The sequence below is a fragment of the Bombus vancouverensis genome, chromosome 17 (assembly GCF_051014615.1).
Source record: "Bombus vancouverensis nearcticus chromosome 17, iyBomVanc1_principal, whole genome shotgun sequence".
In the NCBI taxonomy this organism is placed as follows: Eukaryota; Metazoa; Arthropoda; class Insecta; order Hymenoptera; family Apidae; genus Bombus; species Bombus vancouverensis.
In genome coordinates, this window is record NC_134927.1 from 5,536,201 (window position 1) to 5,552,816 (window position 16,616).

Below are 16,616 nucleotides of genomic sequence, written 5' to 3' on the forward strand. Positions count from 1 at the left end.
TAATTGGAAAATTCCAAACAAACGCCACGTGTGTGCGCGATCATTGGCGAAAGTTTCTGATATCGCGAACATCTTGTGAAAAAAGTCACTTTTATCAGAGTTGTTGTTATTCGCCTGGCAACTAAGTGATTGCGGAGTTTGTCATTGCCATCTAATGACCAAATCCGCAATCACTTAGTTGCCAACGCGACGTATCTTCTGTTACGTCGTATAAACGAACCGATAAAATTATAACAAAATGTCACGGTGAAATATACAAACAAGATACTGAATAAGATACAAGTAACGTAGAAATAAGATATTTAAAAATGTACTTTATTTATACGAATGAGATTTCATTTATAGTATCTGGTTGTTTGAGTTGTGTTTTCCTGTTGCTTGAAGTACTTTCGTTACTCACCGCTTGATTACGTCAACCAGTCTTGCGTATTGCTTAATCGAAATTAATTGGAAAAACGATCACGGTACGACTAGGATTATTTAATGTATGTTTTATTTAGTGTTCATCAAAATAATCTGCGTTTTGCTTTACTTAACAGTGGGTTAATCTTCATCTCGGTCTCACGGCTAAGGAAGAGACTTGGTTTACAGTTTGCAGACTTTTAAAGCTTTCTGAGAATGTTTGCTATGTTTGCTACACGCTCGTTTCATTCATTTCTTTTCTGATTCTGTTTTCTGACCTACTAATTAAGTTTGTCACTGACTGTTACGCTTATGCCTCTGTCCATCTATCAATCTCAGTTTATGTTCTTCCAAACAATAAAAGACCTAAGATATTCTCTACGTTACACGTTCCTTGTAAAGAAAATTGGCCAACGAAAATGGAATCTGAAGGAATTTTGTATTTTATTCTTATATGGAAATCTTCGTCTCTGTTCAACGTGATTTTTACAAAACAGCAAACTCGAGATATGTAATCTTCGCAAATATGAAAGCGAAGCGATTCAATTATCCGACCGACGTGTATTAGCTCGGATATTCAAAGTTCCATGGTACACAAGCTGTAACCAGTTAGCTGTTTCCGACGAGTATACTCGTCGTGAAGAAATGGCAATATTTTGTGTGCGAAATAAGTTGCAACGAAATGACTGTTTTAGTTCTCATACGAGTTACTCGTCGTAACACAAAATATGGCCATTTCTTCACGACGAGTATACTCGTCACGCGTAAGAAAAATAAAACAGCCATTTCGCTGCAATTTCTACGCTATGACGCGTACTCTGCATTTGACGAGTATACTCGTCATCGCTTACTTTTCGCCACACATTTTCCGCGCGCGCTTTTCAGACTTTTCGCAGAGGTCGCAACAGCCAACCGGTTGATCGAAACCGGCGTTTTACGGTTGGGAATGTTGAGAACGGAAGAGCATTTTGTAATCAGCGCGAAAACTGCGGACAAGCTATGGACAAATATTCCAAGTGCATCCGAGGGCAACCGAATGAACGTAAAATATTCGAAAAGACAAGGACAAAACTGTGAAACGAAACCGTAAAACGACTTCAAAGCGATGATAACTTTTTGTTCTTGACGGAGCGTGGTCGGGAAATAAAAGGAGCGTTTTACGCGTACGGTAACAAACTTGAACAAACTCGTGACTCCTCGCTATCGCTAGGAAACGACTTCACGCTGTTTACCAGTTGCTCGGAAGCATTGGAAATCGGGAAAAAAATGAAATAGATATGAGATTTTTTTTTGTTTTGTAGTTGCATCTCGCATAAAAAATGAAAAATAAAAATCCGGAAGTAGCGTACACTCGTAATCAACATTTCTGTTTACTGTCTGTGTTTTATTTACTAATCTTCTAATCGTGTTTTCCACGATTTTTTCAGTTTCCTTGATGACGATGATGATGATGGAAAATATTTTCCACGTGCACGCGCCGATTTTCATGATGAAACGTCGCGTAAGCGTTGATCGCAGCTACCTGAGGCGCCTGCCTTTATCCTAAGGGACAGATCGTCCCTTTTATCCCAGCCATTTCACGTAAATCGAATCTTTTTACGCGATGTTCGCGGACAAGCGATTTTTCCGAAAAATCCTTCCCACGACTTCTGCTTCCTTCGCATCTTTCGTCGATTAATAAATACTTAAAAAATAATAAAAAGGGTTCGTTTCTCCCTTTATCATTTAGAATTCTCCCTTTATCATATAGAAAACTTGTAAACGATTAGCATGTGCAGCGCGAAGGAAACAAGCATTGGACGTATGTTGTTTTCAAAATGATTTATTTCGTCGTAGCTACAAACGTAAGAGAGAGGAGAATACTCGTAAGGTGAAAATTATCGCAAGTAGATCCACGATTTTTGTAGTTGAAAGCCGTTTTTAAGAACTCCACTGAAATGTGAAAAGAAAATATGAAATTAATGTTACAAATTGCGAGGAAATTTTATGGAACCAGTGTTTGTTATACGCGTTGGACTAAAGTGTTTGTTATAAGAGTTGGTCTAAAACGAGCGCAAAATGAATGAAATTAATTCGATACATTAAATGCTTTCGTTTGTTCTCCGCATTTCTTGGTACTTTTCTGTACTTTGCATATCCAACTATTTTTAATGAATTTCGTAACGTCATTCATTTATATACGTAGATAAAAAACGATGCGTTTGAAGTCAGTGTTATTATAATTACCAATATAATCAACGATCGGACAATTTATTAAAAAACAAGATATATAAAATATTGTTTTAAACGAAATATCCGAACAACGAACTATTTCGTCTTGTTCTACTTGGCTGTTACTTTAAAACGTTTATACGTTTCAAACGATATTTTATATTCGAATAAATGTCTCGTGAAACAATTTTCAATTCTCTGCTGCCAAAGCTGTCCCGATCGGAGATGCCGGTGTCCGCAAGCTCGCAGACTTATCGCACTTAAGATCGTACTTAATGGAAATTCAAGCAATTTTCAAAGGAAATATCTTGGTAAAATAATTTTGTCGGATCGCACACAGCTCGAGTACACGTATGAAAGATATTTCATTGGATACTTAACGTTGAAACTAGTCACCTTATTGCAGAGAGTTAAATAAAATACAAAATTATTCGAGAGCGATTCACCTGCTCTAAACACAAAATAAAGCGATCGAAGTTAGTTTTTATCTTTCGGTTCGAATAAACTTTACTTAATTGTAATCAACTAATTAACTAAACTTTATTCGAGCTCACTTTTCTTCTGTAATTTATCCAAAGCTGGCGTAAATGCTAGAAGGTGTAACAGCATACTTACAAGGATGTCTCTGCACTTTCCCAAGTGATCCCTTTTCTGATGTTTGGGACATTTGAATAGAGGCGGATTGATTATATACCTAAAGTTGACTTCCTTGTCCGATCGCATCTTAATTCCCGGAGACGCCGATATATTTGGCTCGTCCATTGTCTCGCATTTCGATAACGTTAACGTCGTTGCCGACAGAATTATAAAAATGAAGAAACTACTCGTCCAAAATGGCATATCGCTGTACCAATTTCTCATTGTACTTAGAAAGTTGCTGAGACTCGTTGAACGCAGCTGTACTGAAAGAATATCCGGTGCAGTGATAACAAGCGATATCAGCGTTGCTAACGCGTTACCAAACGAAATGTAGAAGACGTAGGGAAATATAACTCGTATGAGACGTACAAAATTGTACGATTGAAAATGAGAAGGAAATTAGAAAATCTGTCATATTTTTCAACGCATCGTCCGAGTGCCAGAGGTTTAAGTTTCAAGTAGCGAAGGACTCGCAGCTGAGCAGAGGACTTACCGTGTAGTGCAAGAAGCGTTGCAAATATTTCGTCGACAGCGGGTTACCATAGGCAGAAAAATGAGGAAACCTACCTTGCAGGGTTCGCAAAATAATTTATAACGCCGCAAATCCCCTCTTCAACGTCTGTCGAACCACCTCCAGCCAGTTACTCAGACCAATTAGAAACTTGCATATAATGAAAATATAAAATGGAAGAAATAAAAAAGCAGTAGACTTATCGGCGCCTATCTTCGGAACAATAAGTTGTAGCGTTTAGAAGAGACATATTTTCGCCTGATAAATCGAGTTTATGGTGTTCGCAGAGATATCAGTTAACTAGCGAGTTCGATCGCCGGGGAAATTTGTAAAAAGAGTGAACCGATTGATCGATCAGCTTTCCCGTTATCGCGCGGCTTAAAACGTTAGCAAACAGTTTGGAAAGGACTGAGATAAAAAATTACGCTTGTTCTTCAAGGCTACCTATTTACATCCTGAAAGGGTCTGCGCTCATAGAACTGATAATTAATCGACAAAAATCACTGCAGAGATCATTTTCCTTTATCGTCGTTACGCGAGAAATAGCGCGATAATTCCGAACAATATAAAGTATCTAAAATTTTAATGAAATATTTTTAATACCTCGCAACCAATCAATCGATCAATCTCACAACCGTCGTGATATCGTTAATCATCGTGGTCGTGGGATATTTAATTGTTAAATCCATTACGATCGCTTCAGATGAGGCGAAGAATTTGTACGAAGATCGTGCAATAGGTGAACGAGAGAAAATTGCCAGAAACTGTAGACAAGTTGCTTATATTTCTCTGATGTTTTTAAAGAATACAAAGTTGAGGTAGCACGACGAATTTACGTGTAAGTTCGATGTTATTTACAGAATCTGCAAAACACGGGATGTGTCGATCGATTTTTAGACAAATAGTCGAAAGTAAAATTTCTATCAACGAATACCATACACTTTGATAAAATTTCTAAGAACATTTATAGCCACAAAAATTAAAATACAAAACCGTCAGAAACTGTAGACAAATTGTTTATATTCCTGTGATGTTTTTAAAGAATACAAGGTTAAAGTAGCACGATGCATTTGCCTATGCGTATACATTTCTTACGTGCAAGTTCGATGTTATTTACAGAATCTGCAAAACTCGGGATGTGTCCATACCGTACACTTTGATAAAATTTCTAAGAACATTTATAGGCAGAAAAATTTTTTAAACACAAAATGGTTAGAAATTCCTCTTGGTATTAATCGACGAACAAACAATTAGAAAATTTGTAGCAACTCGGCGTGTTCGCGAATCCGCAGATTAATCGTCGAAAGTAAAATAACCACGATTACGTCGAATATTCCAAATATAAAATTAACATCGTGAAATGTACTACAGGTAAGGTTTTCTGCATTTTCCCCGATGATCCTTCAGCGTACCTCTGGGACACTTGAAACCACGAAACAAACGAGACATACCGATTAGGTGCTTCTTTCGTCGAATCCAACGATCCTTCATTTTTCCGACCCGATTAGTTTTCTTCTTATAGGAACTTCCATTCTCCGACGATTGCACGTTATCGACGTCCGTTACCAAGGTATTCATCCCGTTCGTTCGATGCTGATCTTCCGCCGTGTTACGTTTGGCCGATCGATTTCTGATTTCTGACAGTGCAAATAATGGAGTGGCGTCCTCTTGCCGAGAGGAGTATTTTTCCAATTTATCGTCGATCGTGCGAGCAGTGGACGACGTTAGTGACAGTCGCGCGACAAGAAGAACGAAAAACGCAACGATCGGACACGATACGTGAAACGATCGATTCTTCATGATACTTTTTTGAGAGGTGGATCGATATAATCTTGGAATTTCTGCAAGATTTTTCTTGTAAATTCCGATCCACCGAACGATTCTCGCTGTTCTTCGCTGTGTAGCCTTTGCGATCAACCGTCCTTAAATTTAAAGTCCACGAGCTATTTAACGAGATGCTTAAGAGGCCCACGATACACAGCGCTGAATAGGAAAACAGCCGCACGACTGATCACCGACGAATGAAGAAAGTAATTCGAGCGTTTCGCCTTTTTTATATTCAACTTCTAACCGCAATATTCCCGTGAGAAGGCAATTTTTATTTTTGCATGTACACGCAGTTTCCTCTTACTTTACTCGTTTGCCGAGTATTTTGAATTTCGTTTAATTTCAGCTTCGCTAACAGGATGTAGCGGTAAATGGGTGACGATAAGGGAAAAAAAAGAAGAGAAATAAAGAGAAATATGTTTTATGGTGCTAGTTACCGAATGAATTATACTTAGCTTACTTGAAAAATGAAAAACTCGGAAATAGTCAGATGTCAAGTTGAAAGTCTCTCGAGGTCGTATCGTCCATGGCAAAACATTTTTATTCGCCACGAGAATAGTTGAGGCGATCATGTTAAACGATAGCTCGGCCTATGTAACACGGATAAATGTTTTTAAATTTTTTTAAATTTGTTTAAATGTATTTAAATGTTTTTTAAATGTTTTTAAATTTAACTCGTCAAATGTGCCGATGTGGCGTTAATCGGAAAGTACGCGAAGAAGGACGTGGATAAATAAATAAAAAGCTATTGGAAAATATGGCAGGGGACTTACCATATAGTTCTGCATCTTCCCAAATGATCTATGTAACAGTTGTAACAATCGTCAAATTTGGGTATTTCGAGAATGTATTCGATCCTTATTTCCAGTCTCAACGTGAGATCTAAAGATCGACAAAGTTAGGGAGCTTCTTACGTGTGTTTTACGTGCTACCATTGAACGATACAATTCTTATGGTGTGTAAATGTTAGAGAAATTGTCGTGCATAAATTATCCACGTACTGCTGCTATCTTGTCTCAGGGAACCGTACGTTGACGATACGATAATCGCGAGGAAGATACAAGCGATGGAAAATGACATGTCGATCGAGCTGTTACGATCCGATCGAAAAGTGCGAGCCTAAAATGTGTGGCAGAAAGTAAACGACGACGAGTATATTCGTCGAACGCAGAGCACGTGTAGCTGTTATAGTGTGCAATTAAATTGCAATGAAACGACTGATTTACTTTGCGATTAAATCAAAATACTGAATCGCAATTTAAACGGTAAATTGTAACTATTTTTCACGCATGACGAGTATACTCGTCGTAACGCGAAACATTGCCACTCCTTCGTCGAAAATACTCGAAAACGTTTGTATTTTACGATCAGGGCGATTTCAATTGCTGACATTCCGATCGCGATAATGTCGTCTCTAATTGTTCCGCGCTATTTCTGTCACACTAACGTTAGTAACGCGGTCGGTACTTACTATCGCGTTAGCGATACTACGAATTTCTAAGAAACCGGCAGAAGTCTGTCTGGATAGTTGGAATTGCAAAAGAAGTTTCACCGGTTTACGATTACGCGAAAGATGATCCGATTGACGAAGCGAATGCGTTACCAGGTAGCTGAAATGAACAACGCACCTGACCTATAAAGCGTATTTATTCTATGAGAAATGAGATTAGATTCGTAAGCAGTTGGCTGTCCCCTTGCGCCGGCCTCCCGCATTCGCTTCGTTATTTTTCTAACGTTCGCCAACGGTATAACTCGATAAACAAGTGATAAAGATAGCGTTGGTAAATAATAAGCAAGTCGGCGTGTTTTTACAGTCGCAATGAAAAATCGCAGCGACTCGTTTGGGATTATCCTTCGTATCGCGTATTGATCATCGTACCAGCTCTTCCAGAATAATTCGCCACGACTATACCATTGGTCGATGTCGTAAAGAATCGCGTTCGCTTGTTTTGCGCGTCAACGACCAGCCATAAGCAGGTGGCGCAGATTCTTGGATTGAAATCGATCGGAATTTACGGCGAATGGCAAATTGAACGGAGGAGACGTCGAGTGTTTTGTATATTCCATTTATTCAAATTGAAACATGAAGCAGAATTCTTATAGCATATAAAATATAGCAAGTACATTCATCGCTTTGTCGAATCCAGTTCCTCTTGCTTCGAGTTTATCCGCTGGGACCACTGGAACATAGAGAAATTCAGTAACAGCAGTTTAAGCGCAATTTTAATTAACTTGTGTTTTAATTTTCAGAGTTACTAATCGCTAACATTTGTTTCGTTCATCGGTTAATCGAATTATTATTCTAATGGTAGAATGTTTAATTGTTGGGGAGAAAAGTTATGCGAGTTAAATAAAAAACACTTGTCCTTCTACCAACTTTCAATATATTCGAAAAATAATCAATTCGATAAAAGTATGATTAAAACGAATGTAGTTACGATGCGCGAATGTTAATCGCAATAAAAATTAGAGCACGGAAAGAGTAAGAAAGTTATAAACATTCGAACAGTGAACTTACGAGGGTACGCATCCCCTTGGACTCTTCACCTGACCAGGTGGACATCTCTTGCGCGGTGCGATAATACTCCGTGCTTCCCCTAGATGCATATTGTCGTCGACAGCCTCGGAATATGAAGAAACCACCAAAAGTTGGATAAGAACGATGACGAAGAGAACGTTGCTTAAACGAATTATTCCTCTGAACCAGTTTGCCATGGCGCTTCTTGCAAGTTGGCTCGAGATTCTGAATTTGCAATAGCTGAAATTTCTTATATATATTTGCCGTTTGACTTGATAATTTCAGTGACACTGAACCTGCCACGCTATGTCCAGAAAATTGCCAACAAATTAATTTCAATTGGACTAGTTGCAGTTCCTGAATATGTCACTGTAACGTCACTTACTGGTAGGAAGAAAGAAACCACGTTTTTGGAAATTGGAGTTCGACAAAGAATTACGTTCAGGAAGTGGAAATTCCAGTGACGAGATTTCCCTAGTCAGAGGGCTAAGGATCTTTGCTCTTTTTACATTTATGAAACTAGCGAAGCTTTCGTATGCAATTTTTGGACAAGAAAATAATCGAGACTGTGATAATCTGATTCATTTCTAACGCGTGCAATGTAACGAGGAATGGAATTAAAGCTGAGAAATTAAAGTTTAAGCGTATACCTACCGATTGAGGATTCTCTGAGGCTCCAAGCAACTGTTTGATTGAACCTAGGCGAATTCCTATTTATAGATGGTTTTGCAACGCGTTATATCCCAGCTACGCGGAACAATCGCTCGTAAACAATTTTTCAATTCGAATCAGAGTCGTAAATTCGCGATTACCTTGATCGTTTGCTTGCGACAAGCAGCGGCTCATATTAATATTCGAACACTCTTTAATGCAAAATAATTTTGCCATTAACGTTGCTGCGAGCTACAAAAGGTGAAAAATTGTGCGAATCGCAGCTTCTCGCCGCTTTCCGCCTTTCCCTGTGACAAGTCTAAAAGATTTTTGTATATTTCGACGATTGCCCGCTTCCGCACCGAACGATTTCGATTAAATCTTTAGCGTGTATAAAGCAGACATAAATGTACAGAACGTACTGTTAAAATTTTCATTACGGAGTCAGATAAAATAGACGTGAAAAGCGACCTTCGCCATTTTTTTCGCGATCTTTTCGAAACTTCTTTCAACGTCGTCCAGTCGACTAACTGTAGCTTCTCAAAGAAACTCAGATCGTTTGATCTTACATTCAGAAATTTATTCTATTTCACAGAGTATCCTAATGTTAATGCGAGCCGCTGTATATTCACGCAATATGTCGCGTTTCCTCCAAGTGGCAAAGTCTTAAAATATTGGACAAATATTGTGCGTGTTTACATCGACAGCGTTGTCAAATGCAGAAAATTCATCTCGCATTCTGGACGATCGTTTAATTGAAAATCTTCGTATATTTCGTGACTGAAAAATTCTTTTCATTTTCGCTCACTGAAGCTTCTGAACGCTCTGTACCTTCGCTTTCATTGCGCATCTGCTCCACGTAGATCTACTCGCGTTACGTTTCTCTGAAGCGAGAAAAGACGATTAACTATGACGATAGTTTGTTTAACGCTACAAAGGGAATTGACGAAACTTCCACGGATTTCGGTTGGTCGCAAAAATCGTTAGATGATCTTAAGCAGACTTTCTGGTAGCAAAATGGTAAAAAGAAGTAAATTCCATACTCAAATATTGAAATTCTTCTTGATCTGTCATGGATACGTTTGCGTGGCTTAGCATAATTGTAACTCGTTCCACATACTCTGTGTCTTATATTTCGATATAGTTGGAACCTAAGCTCGTATCAAAATATTTGTTGCTTTTGATATATCGTATATTCCAAGCACATTCATCTGTAAGTCAGTGAGGAGACTGAATTTGCGTAGTTGTAAAAATGTTGTAAGTGGAGTTTATAACTAAATCGAAAGGAATTCAATGTTTGCGTTATCTCGTTTATTGCATTCTTTGTAATTCGATTGACAAGGAACGGGATTCTGAATACAGAAAATCAGTGAGCTAATAATCGACCAATTAGCAATCGACGTCCTTTGAATCTTGCAACGTCAGTGCTCCTCAAGATTCAAAGCGAAAGTCGATGATCAAAAAGAGGTGGAACAGGAACAAAGATATGCGTGTCAGTCGTATAAATTTGAGGAATCTTAATGTTTCTTGCGACACATGGTCGACTTTATAACTTTTCGAGAGCGGATTCTAGCAGCTGGACCAGTGACTGCAGCCTTGCGTGACATCATAGAAATCGCGTCAGGTTCAGAATTCGACGAAGTAACCAAAAATGACTGCACCAGCAGGAAGATGTAGAAAAGACCGATCGCGCGTGTTCCACTTATCAGCCAATTCATGATACTTTCCGGAAGTTGATGCACCTGTTGAATGTAAATGCAATTCAAATTTATTGTCTCTTAGCAAGATGCAAAAACGATGCGATTGGAGAAATTATCTCCAACTACGAGTTGAAAAACTGTCGGGAAAAATCACTCATCTGACAAAACAGCGAATTAGGTAAATTGTGTTGGAAGCATCTATGTTCGAATTGATAATTAAATCGTCTGAAAGTGTGCTATAGCGTATATTCATAGAATTAAGAATTAAGAAAGGCAGATCAATCTTAAACATAATACCATTCACTTCCAAGAAGGATAAGATGATATTTTTGAAAATTGCTGTTTTGTTAAACGAGCACGTAAATTGGAGCGAGTTAATCATTTTTTCTAGTCGACAGATCGAAGAACTTTGTGCCTTTTATATTTGGAAAATGAACAAAAATATCAGCCGATCGATATTCTTTGCATTTGTACGTTAGGTTTGATGTTTCTCTTTCGGAAAGCTCATCAACTACTATTGCAATTCGTTCAAAAATAATCTAATTCGTTTTGTAAGTGGTCACAACGAATAGAATCGTACCTGTAAAATAGCACTGACGAAATGTTGACTACTAACTCGAGATTAACTAATTTTCAGTGGCAGGCTCAGAGCAACTGTTCGTTTCTATCTATACCAATTTCAATTTATAGGCGGTTTTCGGACACGTTGTATTCGAGCTACGCGAACCAGTCGCTGATAAACAATTTTCTGACCATGGACAACAGTCACGAATTCCAGATTGCACTAATCGCTTTCTCGCAAATACGTTCACGCAACTCGCTGCGATTTCTTCCACCCGATGGAATCATAAAGCATTGCACAGACCGTCCTATTAATATAAAATGTTTCCTTTTGCGATATTACTATCATATTGGGGTATTTGTAGAGTATTTTAATATCTTTAATATATTAATATGATAGGATATATACATATAATATATGATAATATTTAATATATAATTTCAATACTTATTTATATTATATAACATAATATGTTACGCCGGGCGACCCTCTGCCTGGCCCAGGTCACACACCGCGGGCCAGACGGACACCAGAGACGGCGTATCCTCAATAGCCTTAAGTATCTTCCATAAATCTCAGGAATTTCCTAGTAGAGGTCCTTCAAACAAAACAAACGTCTGTTTCCGAAGAATTTCTAAAGACTCCTGTCTACCACGGCTTGACAAGGGAAAGTTAGTTTTTCTCACGTATGCTGCAACTTTCCTCCCACTAACCACTTTCTCTCGAGGGCGGTTAAGACCCTTCGTTTAACCAATTAACAACGAAGCCTATTCCCTCACTCTCCTAACTAAAATCGTCACCAACAAATCCGATGGTCCCGTGCGCTAGACACACCCATCCTTAGCTTTCCTCCGACACAGCATCGTCACTCGACTTCACTTCTTCTACATCGTTGGAAAGGTCAACTACTAAGTCTACCGCTAATGCCCATCGGGGCAGTCTAAGCATAACGCGAAAGTCGGTCTCGGTATTGTCGAGCATACATTTCCTCTCCTAAATATCTTATAGTGCTACGTCCACTAATACACTAAATCTAATTATAAGAGCCCTGCTCTAACGTACATATATATCTTATCTTCGTGCGATAAGTGATTATCTATCTATCTATGCTCATCAGTGTAATCTAAGTGTTGGAAATATATAATTTATAATTCTGTGAATCACAGTGTTATACAAACTCAATCACCCCTATTATCTCAACGGAAATCAGGGGATCGATCAATTCGTGGTGTCGATTGTTATAATCGTAACGGGGATTTACGACCCCCGTTGACGTCTCTCCTAGCGACTACGTCTCCCCGCGATTGGTCGAATAAACATAATATATAATATAATACTAATATAATATAATGTATGAAAATATATTTTAATGTATTTAAATACATTGAAATATATCTAAATATATTTAGTAATTAAAATGTATCTAATTAATATAATACAATGTATGAAAATATATTTTAATGTATCTAAATATATTAAAATATATCTAAATTATCCAATTATTAAATTAATCTGTTAAATATATCTAAATCATATCAAAATATATCGTGTGTTGTATAAATCGCTGGTACGAAACACGTGCTGCCTGTTTTTCCCAAATGCACTTGGAGATTCAAGCTCGAAGTTGCAAATATTTTTTAACCCTTCTTCTGTCAAACATTTACCTCTTTTATGTAGCGTTCGCAACAAAATTCGAACTCTGGCAAGTTGCGTAAATACATTGCAAGGAAGCGATTAGCGTAATCTCGAATTCGTGACCGCTGTCCGTGGTTCGAAAATCGTTTATCAGCGACTGCTTCGCGTAAATCGGATATAACGTGTCCAAGAATCGCCTATATATAAGTCGACATTCCTACAGTTACAATAGGACAGTTTTCGTCTCTCGCCTGTTAGTCTCAAGCATCGTTCCACATGTTGTCATTAATATTTTCCAGGTAGAACTCTGTTCATTATTGTACTGCAAGTCTTAGGAATGGATCTATTGGAACAATGAATGATACGTGTTGAGGTTTATTAGACGTATGAACAGAGGAACGCGTGCATAAATTGTAAAGTAGAAAATATATTTTAATACAGAAGTTTAAGTGCAAGAAGCAATATAATTTGAGCTGGTGCCGATCCGCACGCTAACAGTGTTACCCTATGACTGAAAACCCTGAAGCTGTCACGTAAAATTAAGCCTTAGGTTTCAAAGACAAGAAGGTTGAGCCGTAGCACAACTTTATATTCCTTTTCTATCGAACTTTATTAAATGACACAACTTTATAAGCACAGTTTACGCGACTGGTCTGAGAGATGTCGACTGACGAGAGTTTGTAGTTTCAGTGCCGAGGTATTCTCGTATTATTACGGAGGAAAGCTCGGTGTGGGTGTGCCCTTTGAGCTAACAACGCAGATTCGTTGTTCACACTTTTCGTTGGGAAAAGTGAGGCTAACGATCCGCGATGCCAATTGATTATAGTCCACGTTAATAAACGAAGATAGGAGGAGGAAGCCTCCTACGAACGTGGCTCGTAGGCGACACTGTTCATAGGGAAAATCAGTTTTCCCGTTAGGTAAATTCCCGCTTTTCCTCCGTAATTTGTACGAACGTATAATAAACCTAAGGACTGTTCCAAGGACCATCCATATACCAATAACACTTACAGGGTTAATAAACTAAAATTTAAATTGAATTTAAATTTTATATTAAATTTTACAATAAAATTTAAATTTAAATTTAAATGAAAACTAAGTTTAAGTATGTGGTGCGTCCTTGAGGCTATTGAAGGTACGCGGTGAGTACTTGCACACGTCTGGCCTCTAATGTGGATTGACGTCACACTAGCGTGCGGATCTGGACCAGCTCAAAATTATATTGCTACTTGTACCTACACTTCTGTATTAACCCCCAACCTACGATTTACGTTCGTGAATTTTGGGCGGAAAACGTAAACAAGCTATTATACAGGGTGGTTGGTAATTAGTGGTACAAGGGGAAAGGGGGTGATTCTACGCGAAAAAAGAAGTCGAAAATATGGAATAAAAATTTTTCTTTTCAATTTTTCCATCGAGACAACGATCTACAGTGAGATCCGTTATAACGAGACGCGATAAAGTGCACGCGTACCGACCGGCAATTCAAAGTCGATTTTCTCGAAAACAAAGCCTCGAACGAAAAATTGTTATTCTATATTTCCCACTTCTTTTTTCGCGTAGAATCACCCCCTTTCCGCTTGTACCGCCAGTTACCAACCACCCTGTATATTATATTTGGCCCGATCATCGTACTACGGGCTATGCCCGTGGTTGTAGGTTAAGGGGTTAAAATATATTTTCCACTTTACAATTTACCCACGCGTTTCCCTGTTTGTACATCTAGTAACCTCAACAATTACATTCGATTGTACGACCATGAATATCCTCTCGTGGCTCTTTTAAATATTTCCGCGTATATTTAAACACGTCGATAAATTAAACAGGTAAATAAAACAAGTAAATTAAATAGGCTGATAAATCATGACACGTTAAATGCAACCTTTACTCCCTTTATTACGGACTACATATAGGTATATATATATAGTACAGATATATAGATATATATATATATAGTACAAATATATATATATATATATATAAATATACTACTACATAGATATGCACAATCAATAAGCAAGTGAGTAACGTTCACTGCATATCATCGACGAAGCGACGAAAGGCAAACAGAAACAGAGACAGATGTAATTGATTTCGCGGAATCTTGAAACGTAGAAACCTTATTAACTGGATAATGGCGAGTTAAAAAACTGCCCTGCAATGTCCACTGATAAATACTGGACGGTCAGGTGGACATTTTGGCGTGGTAGTGGTTTGGTTACTCAGTTTGATAAAGTCTCTGGCAACTGGAATGTTGTCTTTGCCCATCCGCTCCTCTGATACCACGCCGCGCACAATAGGTTCAGAATTCGATAAAGTTATCGAAAATTGGATGAGAAGGATGGCAAATAGAATGCTGGCCATACATGTCGCACTAAACAGCTTGTTCTTCATGGCGCTTTCTGGTTCAACTTGGTTCACCTGTTGGATGATGCAATTCCAATTCTTCTTAATTATTTCTTAATAGGATGGAAATATAATCAGATAGAAGAAGCTACGGTTAATTAGAAATTGGGGGATCTTCTGTATAAGCAGCGTTACACGAGGAAACGAGACTGTATCGCAAGTCTTCGTGTAGTTTTTGTTTTTTGATGTCAGCTATGTTGGAATTCTTAATCTCACGCTATGTCCACAATATTGGCAACAAATTAATTTCCATTGGACCAGCTCCAGTCCCTGAATATGTCACTGTAACGCCACTTACTGGTAGGAAGAAAGGAACCACGTTTTTGGAAATTGAAGTTCGACAAAAAATTACGTTCAGGAAGTGGAAATTCCAGTGACGAGATTTCCCTAGTCAGAGGGCTAAGGATCTTTGCTCTTTTTACATTTATGATAGAAGCGAAGCTTTATATGCAATTTTTGGACAAGAAAATAATCGAGACTGTGATAATCTGATTCATTTCTAACGCGTGCAATGTAACGAGGAATGGAATTAAAGCTGAGAAATTAAAGTTTAAGCGTATACCTACCGATGCTTGAGAGTTGAGGATTCTCTGAGGCTCCAAGCAACTGTTTGATTGAACCTAGCCGAATTCCTATTTATAGGTGGTTTTGCAACGCGTTATATCCCAGCTACGCGGAACAATCGCTCGTAAACAATTTTTCAATTCGAATCAGAGTCGTAAATTCGCGATTACCTTGATCGTTTGCTTGCGACAAGCAGCGGCTCATATTAATATTCGAACACTCTTTAATGCAAAATAATTTTGCCATTAACGTTGCTGCGAGCTACAAAAGGTGAAAAATTGTGCGAATCGCAGCTTCTCGCCGCTTTCCGCCTTTCCCTGTGACAAGTCTAAAAGATTTTTGTATATTTCGACGATTGCCCGCTTCCGCATCGAACGATTTCGATTAAATCTTTAGCGTGTATATAGCAGACATAAATGTACAGAACGTACTGTTAAAATTTTCATTACGGAGTCAGATAAAATAGACGTGAAAAGCGACCTTCGCCATTTTTTTCGCGATCTTTTCGAAACTTCTTTCAACGTCGTCCAGTCGACTAACTGTAGCTTCTCAAAGAAACTCAGGTCGTTTGATCTTACATTCAGAAATTTATTCTATTTCACAGAGTATCCTAATGTTAATGCGAGCCGCTGTATATTCACGCAATATGTCGCGTTTCCTCCAAGTGGCAAAGTCTTAAAATATTGGACAAATATTGTGCGTGTTTACATCGACAGCGTTGTCAAATGCAGAAAATTCATCTCGCATTCTGGACGATCGTTTAATTGAAAATCTTCGTATATTTCGTGACTGAAAAATTCTTTTCATTTTCGCTCACTGAAGCTTCTGAACGCTCTGTACCTTCGCTTTCATTGCGCATCTGCTCCACGTAGATCTACTCGCGTTACGTTTCTCTGAAGCGAGAAAAGACGATTAAATTATGACGATAGTTTGTTTAACCCTACAAAGGGAATTGACGAAACTTCCTCGGATTTCGGTTGGTCGCAAAAA

At 38.3% G+C, this 16,616-nt stretch overlaps 1 protein-coding gene and 3 long non-coding RNA genes across 4 annotated transcripts in view; 1 reads left to right on the forward strand and 3 right to left on the reverse strand.

The window, feature by feature from the left end:
• Positions 1-16,616, forward strand: part of Nrx-1 (neurexin 1) — a 600,022-nt gene that overhangs the window by 510,415 nt on the left and 72,991 nt on the right. The gene's annotated exons all lie outside the window — the stretch shown is intronic.
• LOC143303907 (uncharacterized) lies at positions 2,209-3,827 on the reverse strand. Its single transcript, XR_013060587.1, has 3 exons — positions 3,746-3,827; positions 3,229-3,510; positions 2,209-2,334 (listed from the first exon to the last, which is right to left on the reverse strand). It is a non-coding gene; the product is annotated as an uncharacterized LOC143303907 (long non-coding RNA).
• Positions 7,641-8,780, reverse strand: LOC143303909 (uncharacterized). Its single transcript, XR_013060588.1, has 3 exons — positions 8,763-8,780; positions 8,109-8,348; positions 7,641-7,770 (listed from the first exon to the last, which is right to left on the reverse strand). It is a non-coding gene; the product is annotated as an uncharacterized LOC143303909 (long non-coding RNA).
• LOC117166131 (uncharacterized) lies at positions 10,056-12,028 on the reverse strand. The gene is made up of 2 exons (XR_004466179.2): positions 11,040-12,028; positions 10,056-10,501 (listed from the first exon to the last, which is right to left on the reverse strand). It is a non-coding gene; the product is annotated as an uncharacterized LOC117166131 (long non-coding RNA).